This window comes from Athene cunicularia (genome assembly GCF_003259725.1).
Source record: "Athene cunicularia isolate RWA chromosome 2 unlocalized genomic scaffold, athCun1 chr2_part1, whole genome shotgun sequence".
Taxonomy (NCBI): domain Eukaryota; kingdom Metazoa; phylum Chordata; class Aves; order Strigiformes; family Strigidae; genus Athene; species Athene cunicularia.
This window is the reverse complement of record NW_020799095.1, coordinates 145,237,179-145,251,143: the sequence shown is the minus strand read 5'-3', so window position 1 is coordinate 145,251,143 and position 13,965 is coordinate 145,237,179.

The following is a 13,965-nucleotide window of genomic DNA, read 5'->3' as shown; positions in this document are numbered from 1 at the left end:
TGGCCGCTGAGGTGGCCGTGGGCAGCCGCCGGCCGGGCAGCAGTCCGCTGGCGGGAGGCGCAGAGCAGCGGCCCCATCGCGGCCTGCGTTTAACCTCCCTCCTTTAACCGTGAAACCAGCTTTATCTCAGCCCACGGATTTTCTCGCTTTTCTTCTCCCCGATCTGCCCCCACCCCGCTGGGAGCAGTGGGTGAGTGAGTGGCTGGGTGGGCGCTTGGCTGCTGGAGGGGCCAACCCACTGCCATCCCTTTTGGTGCCCAGCGTGGGGCTGGAGATGGAGACAGATTGGGTCAGGGTGTGCTAGGCTGGATTTAGAGCTGTTACAGCTGCTCAGCTGTTGGTGGTCCCAATGCTGAATTACTTGCTCCCATCCTTGCTGCACATTAAACTCCAGGGCTTCCTAACGGCTGCTGTCGGCTCTTGCTGTTTACTGTGCTGCTTATCACTGTGGTTTGCTTTGCCTGGGAGACGTATGATAAAACACGGGCCTTGAGCCAAGTCTGGCATTTGGCCCTTGTGTTGCTGCCATCCTAGTACTCTGGGAACCATCTTACGGTGACCTTCCTCCTCTTCTTCTTCAGGGTAGATGTTTCCAACCTTCTTGTAATGGACGTAATCAGTGAGATAACACTCATTTCCACCAGGTAACAAAAAAGAAATGCAAGCCTTCCTAGCCATAGTGGGTTTCTGGAGATTGCACATTCTGGGTCACACTCAGCTTGTGAGTCCTCTATCAAGTGACCTGAAAGAGTTTTTTCGTGGGTTTGCATGGCAAGGTTTTAGTGGTGGAGGGGATACAGGAGTGACTTCTGTGAGAAGCTGCCAGAAGCATCCACCATGTCCAACAGAGCCAACGCCAACCAGCTCCAAAATGGATCCACTGCTGGCCAAGGCCAAGCCAATCAGCGATGGCGGTAGCGCCTCTGGGATAACATATTTAAGAAGGGGAAAAAACTGCTGAGCAGCAGCAGCTGGAGAGAGGAGTGAGAATATGTGATAGAAGCAACTCCCCAGACTCCAGGGTCAGTGAGGGGAGGGGCAGGAGGTGCTCCAGGCACAGAGCAGAGGTTCCCCTGCAGCCCGTGGGGCAGCCCGTGGTGAGGCAGCTGTGCCCTGCACCCATGGAGCTCCATGGGGGAGCAGAGACCCACCTGCAGCCCGGGGGGGACCCCACGCCGGAGCAGGGGGATGCCCGAAGGAGGCTGTGACCCCGTGGGAAGCCCACGCTGGAGCAGGCTCCTGGCAGGACCTGTGGCCCTGTGGAGAGAGGAGCCCACGCTGGAGCAGGTTTGCTGGCAGGACTTGTGACCCCGTGGGGTCCCACGCTGGAGCAGCCTGTGCCTGAGGGACTGCACCCTGTGGGAGGGACTCATATTGGATAAGTCTGTGGGGGACTGTCTCCTGGATCAGGGAACCCCACACTGGAACAGGGGAAGAGAGAGAGGAGGAAGGAGCAGCAGAAACAATGCGTGACAACAATAACAATACAACAGTACAATACAACCCCCATTCCTTGTCCCCTTGCATCGCTCAGGGAAGAGATATAGAAAGATAGGAGTGAAGTTGAGCCTGGGAAGAAGGGAGGGGTGCAGGAAAGGTGTTTTAAGATTTGGTTTTATTTCTTGTTACACTACTCTGACTTTTGATTGGCAATAAACTAAATTCATTTTTCCCTAAGTTGAGTCTGGTTTTTGCCCATGACAGTAATGGTGAATGATCTCTCCCTGTCCTTATCTTGACCCATGAGCCTTAATTATATTTTCTCTCTTTCCTGTCCAGCTGAGGAGGGGAGTGATAGAGCAGCTTTGGTAGGCACCTGGTGTCTAGCCAGGGTCAACACAACACAGTCCTTAAACAGCATCAGGACAAACAGGACATAGTTTATGTGGTAGCCCTTGGGCCTGTTAAGACAGGAACAGCTGTGAGAAAGATGCTCTGCTCTGTAGCTGGGGAGGACCTGGCAGAAAACACTTGGAGAGACCTGAAGTCAACCTCTAGGGTTCTGAAGCTGAGGTTATTAAGGGTCTGAGATGTTTGTGCTGCACTAGATGTTCATAGGAAGGGGTCCCCTCTCTACCTTTTGCAACCAATGCTCTGGGGAGTAAGTGGGTAGTACTGATCATACATTGGACTCAAATGGGACTGACAGCCCAATAATCCTGAAAGAGATCACAGTTTGGCCAGGAAAAAATATTTCAGAGCATCACCTGAGGAGGTGGCTGAGGCTTAAGAGTATAATAAATTAGCAGAAAGTGAAATACAATATGCTCTGTTTACCCAGGGATCCTGTGTGCTGTGCGAAACCATCTGATGTGGAAAGCTGCTCTGTGGAGCTTAAGTTATGGACCAAATGAATTGATTTGACTTATATGGACATTTGGGGAATGTCCTGCAGACTGAGGGAATGATGTCTGTGTGTATGTCAAAGGACAAGGAACAGGGTCATGATTGATGGGGATGTATTTGAGAGTGCAGGACCTGAGTATGGTACAAATGGTGTGGAACAAGTGGTGGAGATTGTACTGGGTCTGACTGGGATGGAGTTAACTTTCTTCATAGCTGTCTCTATGGTGCCATGTTTTGTATTTGCAGCTAAAAGTGTTGATAACACACCAGTGTGTTGGCTATTCCAAACAACACTTTCACAGCATCAAGGCTTGCCTTTTTTTTTTTTTTTTTCTGCTCAGCCCCCCCAGCAGGTAGACTGGGGGTGGTCAAGAGAATGGGAGGGGACACAGCCAGGGTATTTGACGAGAACTGGCCAGAGGGATATTCCATGCCATAAAACTTCAACCTCAGCAAGAAAACCTGGGGCAGAGGAAGAAATATGATGGGGTTGCCTGTTGCTGGGAGACTGGCTGGGTGGGCATGGGTCTGATGGTGGGAGGTGGTGAGTGATTGCCTTTGCATTGCTTGGGGGGGTTTGGGGATGTCCCAATCCAATGTCGAGGGACGTTTCAATAGGATCCCAAGAGCGAGATTAAGACACAAACAAGGTTAAATGCCGTATACCCAAACCAGGTTTTTATTATTAGAAAGGTGAAGACGGGTAGTGATAGGACAGAATGGAAGGAAAAGAGAAATAAAGCAAGCATGCGGGATGGGGCTGCAAGAATAGTCACCACCACGGATCCTGCGGCGTCCCATTGGTCCTCAGTCTGCAGTTCTTCGGCGGTGGGTGCACACGGATCTGGCTTCGGTGGTGGATGCACACTGAGCACAATTTTCTGCTGCCTTTTTAAGTTCAGTATCTGCTGATTAGCATATCTGCCCACCTTTATTTATTTTTTTTTTCCTGGTCCAACAGGTTTTGTCGCATCTGGCTTCAGGGCATGAACGTTTGCCTCTTGTCAGTTCATTGGCAATGCATGCATGGTGTCTGGCCTGCACAATAGAGCCACAAACGGCTCCAGGATGGGCCCAGCTCAGTCCATGTCTGCCCCTTTGAGGCTTATGTAAAGAGTCTGGACGATGCAACCGCAAGGAAGTGGGGGGGTGCATCCTTCAATACACTCCCGCTTCTCTGGGCAGCATCCCCCAGACCGATCCACAGGCCGCAGCAGCTTCTCTTGGAGGTTTGCACAGACACAAGCAAGCTTTGAGACAGTCATAGGACATTTCAGTCTCTCACAGGGGGTTGGATTTTTTGGTTTAGGACGTTTTTTGCTTTCTTTCACTTACTAAACTGTCCTTATCCGGATTCTAAAAACATTCTCACTTTTGTTCTTCCTATTCTGTCCACCACCCCACTGTGGGGGGAGTGAGATGTGTGGGTGTTTGGCTGTTGTCCGAGGTCAACCCATCCACTTTGGTTAGGCCCTCTGAGGCTGCCTCCCACTTGAAGAGTCTTTATAGGGAGACTGTGCAGTGGAATATTTTAGACTGCTTATTCGCTATAGGGTTTTTTTATTCCTCCTTTGATTTTCCCCTGGTCCTATTTTCTGGATGGTGGCGGCAAGCAGGAGAGACTGAAGGAGGAAGGAGGCTTGAAGAAAAACAAAGGAAAAAAGAAAAAGAAAAAAAAGCTTTTTCTCTCTTTAGTAAAAAACTTGCTATTGTATTCATTTGAATTCTCCAGCTATTACTATCCTGAGTGTAGTTTTGATGCAGGCTTTTGTTTAGAAGGTTTGTTACATAATGGTGAGGGTTGTGTTGGCAATGTCTCCAAGTGGCAATGAATGTGCAGCATCAAGATGGTGTTAGAAAAGTGAGGGTGCTTCTGTCCAAGGAGAGGGAGATGGGGGAAAGATAAAGTAGCAGGGATGGGGCTGGGTACATGTGGGTTGTTGAGTCATACTTTGCTGTCTGCTGGAGGCTGGCTGGGTTATGCTGTGGTACAAGAAAGGCTCAGAGCAGTGTGTGGCACCTTGAGCATCACCTCACTGCTGAGTCTGTCAGGAGAGGGAGGCAGAGCTGACGACAGACTGCAGAGGCACAGCAAGCCCCAGGTATCGGTAATATGGGCTAAAAGCTCATCTGTGCACCCACAAAGGAGCACAGAGACACAACAGTAGAAGAGGGAGCCCAAATAACACTGTGCCCCAGCAGCTCCCAGGAGCCATCAGCCCATCAAAGGCTCATTTGCTCAAGTTCAGAGTAGAACAGGGGCACAATGACAAGTGGGAACCCAAATGACAGACTTGGAGGAAAGGACACCCCAACACAGGGTGCTACGTGTGACTCCTACGACACTGCCTTCAGACCAGCAGAAATCCACTTGTGGTCCAGCAGTACGGGGCAACATTTCATTGCACTATTATCGGAACAGTTAGGAAATCAATGAGCCCCAGGCAGTGTCCCCATTTCTTTGTTGCCATTTCAGATACACCTACCCCTGCCCTGCTGTACCCCTGAGGTCACCCACAGCCTTTACTGGGCCTGACCTGCCTACCCCAGTGCCTCCCTCACCCTGCACATGGCCCAGGACCCCATTTCAGCTACTGTGTTCCACCATAAAGCCAGTGAAGAGCAACTTTGGCCAAGACCTTTTTTTATTCGTTTAGCACAAAAATGTCTCTGATATTTAGTCTAGTCTCCTTGGAAAACAGTGCTTACATGGCTGCATTGCAGTCTACCTTCCATTTTCCCTTTCTCCACTTGCTTCTAAAACTTCTGCCTTACCTCAAGCTTGACAGAGACTGAAATCTCAACACATGATCCCAACCTGTTCTGTTAAAAGGCTCAACTGGGCAGGGAAGAGCAACTGCATTGACCTCTCCAGAATAGAAAGGCTCAATGCTTATTCTTCAGACACCAGACCATCACAAGGCAGAGATGCAGGAAAGGAGATTTCATTACTTCTGCTCTTCACAAAATTTGGTGTTTAATCTTGTCACGAAGCATGTCTTTAGCATTGTGGATATTATACAGACCATATATTGGAAACCAAACTGGATAGGAGATTTTCTCTTGCCAGTCAGTGACTCACAAAGACTTGGAGGGGGAAGAGAAGATTTCATAATCAGCTGAGCATGAGCTCATGATGTGCTGTTGATGCTGAAAAGACTAATGCAGTCTTTGCAAAGCACATGCACATGGAAATACTGAGTAGGAGTAGAGAGGTGACATTATCTCTGCACTTGGCACCAGTACGTTGTTATTAAAATAACTTACTGTTCAGAAAAGCCATCCAAAAACTGGAAGGGTTCAGGAAGGATCTGGGAGAATGATCAAACACCTGGGAAAAAAAGATATTATGGTGGGAGGCCCAGACATCAGTTTGTTTATTTTGCCATTTATTTTTACTTGTGGGTGATTGGATTGGTCCATAAAAGAACTACTTTAAATGTCAGATATTGCAATCACGAGGTGACAGTCAACAGAATAAAACTTCATCTTTGTTTTTTACCTTTATCATAGGAGGAAGACATAAAGTGACTGCTGGTGCTTGTATTTAAACAGTGTCTGCACAGCCCCAGCCTAGCAAACATGTAGCAGTGCCTCTGCCTGGCTCTATCATCTGTGTAGGCTGCTTGGTCACAGCCTGGCTCTGCTCTATCATCCTCTGTCCTTTTCCTGACACTTCCTTCGGCCATTTTGACACCCTGTCTGGAATCAGGTGCTGTGTACTCCTCTTCAGTTTCTCTGCCCTTCATTTTCTTTCATCCCAGAAACTCCCTCCCCTCCAGAAATTCCTCCCTCATTTTATGAAGATTTCCACTATCTCACCAAACACTTCTCTTTTACTTTTAAAGCCCTAAATTTTCCAGATGCTGGAAAATATCCTAAAGTGGATGAATTTTGGAGCATCTGGCCTTGTATGGGAAAAGAAGGTAGCTAACACCCATTGCCATGGACACCAAACAAAACTAACTCCATGGGTTTGGGACATCAACCCCAGTCTTTACCAGTTTTGACATTTTTTATTCAACTGCTCACTAGTTCTTTGCAGAATGCCTTTAAGTCAATAAATGGTTTCTCCTGGAGAGCTGGCTGTTTGCTGACAGGTATTGCAACCACAGAACTGTGTTTCACTGCTTATTGCAGAGGTGACAATCTATAAACCAGAAGTAAGGTTCTCTACTAGCAGTGTTGTCAGGGTGAAGTATGGTTAAGATGAGGATGATAAGGAGTGAGACCTGCTAAGGCCAGCTGGGTAATGAAATCTGCATTTATACAGGTAGTTCCAACATTAGTGAAAGAGTCCCAGATCCATTCAAAGAAAGAGAAGAAAGAGCAAATGCTGGCAGTTGATGGAGGTTAAAGAAAATCCTGTGAGGCAGTTGAAGTTACTGCTTACCAGCGTGGTATCTCCTGATGCTCTGCATGGCTGGAAGGGAGCAGCTACCCGTTCTGGATGACGGCAGCTCTGCTGTGCCATGTTACAGTCTGGTTAAACCACTTTCTATGCATCCATTTGATATTTCTTGGGGGCATACTCAACATTCACTGTGCTATGAATATTGTTTTGCAATGAATGTTAGACCTCTTGAGACTTAATTGTGCTTTTGCCTCAGAAACAGTGCTGTGCAATGTGTTGCTTACTTCTGCCTTACATATTGCAGCCATATGTCTTGGATTGTGTTTTGGTTTTAGGAGAGGTTCTGTAGATTGGGACACACATCAGTAAACATTTTACTGAAGTTTCTTTTAAAACCTTGATGAGAACAGTACTGAACAAAAGCTGTGCTAATACCTGCTCTGATTGTGCACTGATTCCCTAGATTATTTCCCTGTGAGATTGAAACTCAGCATATACTTTATGGTGGATCAACAGAGCACTTGACTCACAAACATATCCCAGGGGTAAGTTTTTTATGTTCTACCATTAGTGAGAGCTGAGATCAGGGTGGGTAAGGGAAAGGGACAGAAGGAATGTCCTGCCAAGATAACGACTGTGTTGGAGTCACCGTTTGAGCACTCAGCAGCAGGATGTTTATCGCAGTCATAATAATATTGGGGAGTACTGTAAGAGGAAAGGAGAGACTAACAGGCAAATCATTTCAAAACATGCAGTTTAGCAAGGACAGTTTTGTAGTCAGGTTGCCAATAATAATGTGTCGAGAGAATTTGCAACTTGAGCTGAAGGAAAACAGAGCTCCAAAACTCACATCTGTCCAACCTGTTGGAGTCCAGCAGTGAGAATGAAAAAGCATGCCTCGCATCTGCCCCAGGCAATACGAATCACTTTGTAAAACTAATGCGGTATTTTCCTGCCTCTTTTGTGGTCCTGTGAAAACTGAGGTGTCCTCAGGGGCTGAAGGATGGTTGTCGATTAAGAGATTAGCCTTTAGTGTCCAACCCTGCCTGTAAAGTGCTTGCAAAGCAATTCTTTATGAGAGGAGTCACTTGTTTCTTGATACTTGGCCATTGGGTCTGTGCTGGCATTGCATGGACAGGTTCCTGGAAGCCTATCAGAGTTCTGGCCTCCGTCTTCAACTGCCTTGTAGGCCACATTCAAATCCTTGATCTTTAGGCAATGCTGGATAGCATCCAAGCCATAAAACCCCTCTGCCTCTAGTGTACTGTGATCCTCCACTGGATAACAAAGCTTCCTGCGCCTTTTCCTCTTCCTAGCAGTTGAATTAGTCCAGGAGCTCAGTATGAATCCAGCTGGAAATGCAACAAGTCAGTATGGCACAGGCATAGCTGGAAAAATTGCAAACAGTTCCAGAAAGGCCTGCAGATTCTCAGTACAAGCTTCACAAAAATACTGGCATGCAGGCAGAAAAAAACTTGGTCACTGTCAGACTACAGTGGTTATTTACATACAAATAGAGAGACAACTGATAAGGGTGCTATGTAAAACAGCACGGAAGACAGGCATTTTAAAGAATGTTATTAGAGTATCATTGTCAATTGTTATTTGTCTTCATTTATGCATGAATCAGTATGATTTATTATAGAAAGGACCATGACATCAGTATCATCAGTATTTTGCCAGTGCCATTTGTCTCAGGAACCAGCAGTACTAACACCTTCTCAACTATAGATTTTCATTCTATATAAGGTGTACTACGGTCCTTTAGAATTATATGTTGTGCAAAAGTCTTCACTGCACATCAATACAAGACCCTCCACCAGTGGTCAATGCAGATCACATCACAACGGTAACAGAAACCATCCAGGGTCACAGGTACACTGATCATCACCACCTCCAGATGAACATTAATTTTCATTTTGGGACTCGTGACGAGGAGACTCCCAACCAAAGATTCAGATTTTATGTATCTAGTTAGAGCACCTAGCCGGTACCCTAAATCTGTGTGTATCTAGGTGGTCTGTTCAGCTTTCAGCCACCAAGATGCTATTATACAGGTGGCCTGTCCAGCATTAACTCTGGTGAACAGGGAAGACAAGGAATGAGGGCAATCGAGTCTTCACCATGTCTTACTGGTTCTTCCTAGGTTGGCCACATTGTGCTGAGTTTCGACATGCCCTTTCATACTCTTTAGAACTGAGAGTGATCAGTCTTCCCATACTGTCCTACCTGGTTTAGTCTCTGTCCTTTCCCTCTCAGTCTGGGTGTCCTAAGATGCTGCATGTCTGGAAGCTTGATGACCTGCTATCCTAGGCACCCTGAACACACACCAGTCATACAGCGCTTCCTCTGCCACCTCAAGCACCATTCCCGCTCATTCTCCATTCAGACCAGTGATCAGTGCATTATTTCTATTGTCTGCAAATAAGATGCTGCTAGAGCACAACTGGCCAACAGCTGGCTCTGCCCTGGCTGCTTCTCGTCACTGCAGGCAGTGTAGAGTGGTAATGCATAAGCTTTTGTAATCCTTAATAAAATTAAGTCAGACGGCTTTTAGCTTAGATGTGTTTTTTGTTGCTTTTCCTACCTTCTTGTTCAGTAACAGATCTTCTTATGAGCAAGTTTACAAAGGACTCTAATGAGGACCCACCCAAGGTCTCAGGGACCTCGACTAAATTCTGCCTTGAGTGATGGATCTGAGTATTGGCCTTTTCCTTTTGTTTTCTTTCTGTGATAAAATAGTTTTTGAAGGAGCAGTATTTTTGGATGCAAACTAGGGGAGTTGCAGATTCCAATGGAAGCACTTCTCTTTCCCATGTACGCTTTTCCACTGCTCTTGTATTTTGTTGTGACCTTGTACAAAATTCCTCACAAGCATATTCCCATGTCTACATCAAGTTATATACCAACCAATTTTTCTTCTGATACCATATAATCAAAGAGGAAATAACATGAGTAAAGGGTGAAAAATTTCAAGGTATGTGCTGCAGTTGCACAGGTAACAGAGTAGTACATGTGGTCATATCTTAATATCTTATACACTAGCCAATTGTTCTTTTCTGTACAATTCTTCTCATTTGAAAGAGAAGTTCCTGACAGGAACCTTGTGTAGCCTTGTATTTTTTCAAACTCGTTTACATCAGACATACTTTTAGGAAGTAGAATCCCTTCAGATGCCACACTCAAAATCTCAACTTTATGGGATACAAATTACTGCCCCCAATCCCAGAGTTCAACAGAACAGCCCTGGATTCTGTTACAACTGGGCAGATCAGAGAAATTAAAGCTACACTCAAAACATTTGCATAGATGAGTTTTCACCTCATTCTCAAACATAAATTGCAACACAGACTGGTCATGGCTCTGCACAGAGAAATATCAGTGTGTATCACAGGTCTGCTTGCTTTAGATTCTTTCTAAGCACTTTTTGTCTGTCTGGACTGTGTGTGTAGTATGAGACGGAGGTAGCTGACATAGCATGACTGCAGGTAAGATCTTGTTGAGATCCAGGGAGTGTGGATGCATCAGCAAGCTGATACAGAGAAATTATTACTTCTTTTAAGATTTATTTACTTATTTACTTATAGAAAACTGTTTAGCAACTTATTTACTTACTTAGAGTGTTTTTTAAATATTGTTAAGAATCCTGCTTGCCCAGACTGTTCTGTGAAATTTTACCAAGGACTACAGTGTTCATCAAAACAAAGCAGTTCACTGTGAAAATCTACCAGGGGCTACAGTGTTCAGCAAAATATTATGCTCTGTCCTTGAGGAACAGGTGGCTGGCTCTAACTAGTTGGAATTTTGCTAATGTGTAAAGATAGTCATAGACGAGTGGTAGAAGTTCTATTGGTTCTCTTAGATAAGATAGAAAAATAAACAGGCTGAAAAACACTTTTGTTATTGAAGAAATTGGCCAAGAGAAATCTGCGCATGCTCCGTGGAAAAAAACAGGGTGAGAAAGACTACGAGCCTTCCTCCCCAAAACCCACGAAGACGACCACCAGGAGACAATGTGCAGGTGCAAAGGGAATATCAACCGCTGACACTATTCTTTCTAACTAACCCAGCCTTACTCATATATATGTATGTTTGTGTTATGTAACCCAGTGAATATGGATATCCACACTCATAAATTTTGGTAAAATGTGCGATGGGTGTGCAAGCTTTGTGGAGAAATCCCCTTGCACCCCGGCCGGAGTAAACATACCCGCTGTATAACTCTATTTGAGTTGTAGAGTCTTTTTTTCCATGAATCAAAGCTTAGGGCTAATTCTAAGTTTTACAGGTTTATGCATTGCACGCCACCATACAAAACAGAAATACCCTTTGATGTTAATTGCAGAAGCAATTAAGCTAAAATAATGAATTTGGGGAAAAAAAAAAATCAAGCCTGAAACTAAGAAAGATTTTGATAGCTTGGAGTGGGATTTCCATCTGATAATATCAAAAATTAATTTGTTCCCCTTTTAAAGCAAATTAATCTTTGTTCATACCGCTGACCTGATAAGGTTACTAAAATCATATATGAAGTATCAACTGCAATGAAATGGTAACTTTATGCAGGATCAGCTTTTTTTTAAATTTGAAATAAAATGTCTGGATGTGTAAGAATTTTTTTTTTTAATGACCAGGGTACCTCAAACATCACTAAGTGGTTCTGCTGCATAAAGGGATGGACTTAACTTAAAAAGTTATCACTCACAAAGGTGAATTAAAATGATCCCTGGTTTTCCCTGCAGCAGGAAGAGTTTCATAGACCTTCAGTTTGGCCCGGTATGGCTGCTCCAAGATTCTCACAATCAACCCTTCCCCTGCTAGTTTTTTGAATGTTTTAATTAATTTTCAGATATCTCAGAATATTTTTTACTTGTTGAGTACTATATAAACAGCATTAGCAAAGAGCTGTGATTTGGGACAAATGGCCTGATTTGATGGTCACTGAAGCTGGTGGAAAAGCTAAAGGCTGTGAGCTTTCCAAGAGGTTCAAAGAGAGTTACAGAAGCATCAAATAACTCTTGATTGCATTCGGTCAATAAGTACTCTACTCCCTCCACCATGGCCACTCAATTCACTCGAGGAGGCAAAATACCCTTTCTGAAAATTGTTTGTTTAGCATAATAGTGCACTACAGTCAGTTTCAGTGGGTTGCTGCGATGGTGGAATTATGGCATAATATGTGCTAAAAGCTGATCTGCACACCCACAAAGGAGCACAGAGAGACAACAGCAGAAGGAAACCCACTCAGATAAGTCAACACCAGAGCAGCTTTGGGACTGAAAAGTGTTGCTGCCTGGGGACATGGGACACATTATGGCCAGGTGTGTCTCTAAGGGTGATGCCATGGGAGTGGGCTGCTGAGGACCAGGGGCATGCTGGCCAGCAATGTGTGTGTGTGTGTGTGTGTGTGTGTGTGTGTGTGATGGTCTGTACCATCAAGTAAAGTGGGGCTGATGCCTCGGGGTCATATCTCCAGTGCCAGCCGCTGGGGAGGCTGAGATCCATGGGCACCTACTGGGCAGACTAGAGTGTCTGAGCCCAGCTGCTGGAGGGGCCCAGCATGTACAGATGTGTATGTATCTGTATATTCCCACTAGTGTACCTCTGTCCTGGTCAGCCAGAGAAGTGAGAAGGATACCGTCCGTGTGAGTGCTCCGTGTCTCTGCCGGTTGTGTATGTATTTATATATATGGTGTATACCTGTGCTCTGAGTGCCTACCAGCTATACGTGCTCAGGCTCCATGCTGGTGGAACCTCAGGTATGGAGCTGCACCAGCCTCACCTCTCTTGGACTGTCAGACCCAGCACAATATGGTTTCCACTGGCAATATGCTCTCTCCTTTATTTGTAGCGTTGTTGAAAGTGGAGTAAGCCTGGGAGAAGAGTAGAAAGATACATGGTATTTTAATTTCTCATTTCCTTCCTTTTGTGGGTTGAACTTGTAATGTGTGCAACAGGCATAAAACTACTGCACAGCAAGCTGGTTGGTGTATTCATTTCCTTGAATTTGAAAGTCTGACAGTTGAGATAGGGTTTGGGGCAGGGTGAGTACTTAGAGGAGCAACAGGAAGGGCAACAACAAAAAGCTGTATATAAATCTTTGCGTGAGTGTTTGTGTGTACAAACTATAAGCTAGCACCTACTTATAAAATATTCACTAATGCACAAAGTTTATGCATCAAAAGCTTGTGGAACAGTGAGTTTCAGATATGAATGTTAGTGATTAAAACAGAAAACACCTCTAAGTCTAAATATGATATAGACACAATATATTTTAACTACACAGACAAACATGAAACAGCAATGTCCTCAAAAAAAAGCAGTCCAAGTTCAGAATTAACTGCTTCCTGTTGAGAAGAATATGAAAAGAAACCCAAAATATTCCCAAGAAGTAAATTAATGTGTGTATAGAAATTCTTCAGTAGCTGACCTAGTTTTAAAGACCATTGGGAATTTACGTCTGTTGCCTGTAGAGAGCCAGGGTGGCCAGGGAAATCCTTCTGTGATAAAGTCCATGCATCCATGAAAATAACGTTGGACTAAATTCCCTCATTGGCATAATTGCATAAATGAAGGGATGTGAAGAATGAACACGGCCCTGTGTTTTCATGTTTGAGCAAAAGGACCTTAAAATGTTCCGTTTAGTTTACCTCCCAAACAAAAGCTCTTTTGTAACATCCTAATTGTCTAATTCCTATTTTTGTTTCCTTTTCAGTAAGGTGAGAATTTCACATTCTTTTGTTGTCAGTGGAAGTATTTTTCCTACTCCATGGAAAAATTCATTAAATCAAATCAATCATATTTTACTAGATTTGTACTTTCTTTTTGTCAGTGATATATACAGACATCAGGAGAGATACCTACTAGCATATTTTATCTATTTGTCTGAAGATGAAGTTTTGCTCCTTAAGGTTGTATAATTCTTCAGTGTCAAGCAGCTGATTTATAGTGCTTTTGTGTATAATAGTTCTACAATCAAATAATCTTGATTGCCAGGACATCTTGTTCAGGCTCCATTTGTCTTACATGGATTTGACTTTATTTTTGTATACTTTAAGGTATGATGAATTGATATCTTGCATAGTATAAAACATATAGAGTGGAACAATGAATAAGTTTACAAATGGCTTTGTTCCTTTCTCCTTTCAAGGGGATTTATCTTAACATTGCATGATATATATCTTCAGTAATGTTTTTGACCATGAAACTTAAAACAACTCTGAACTCTCACCAAATGCATCTTCTGTATAACAGTGCTTTTGCAA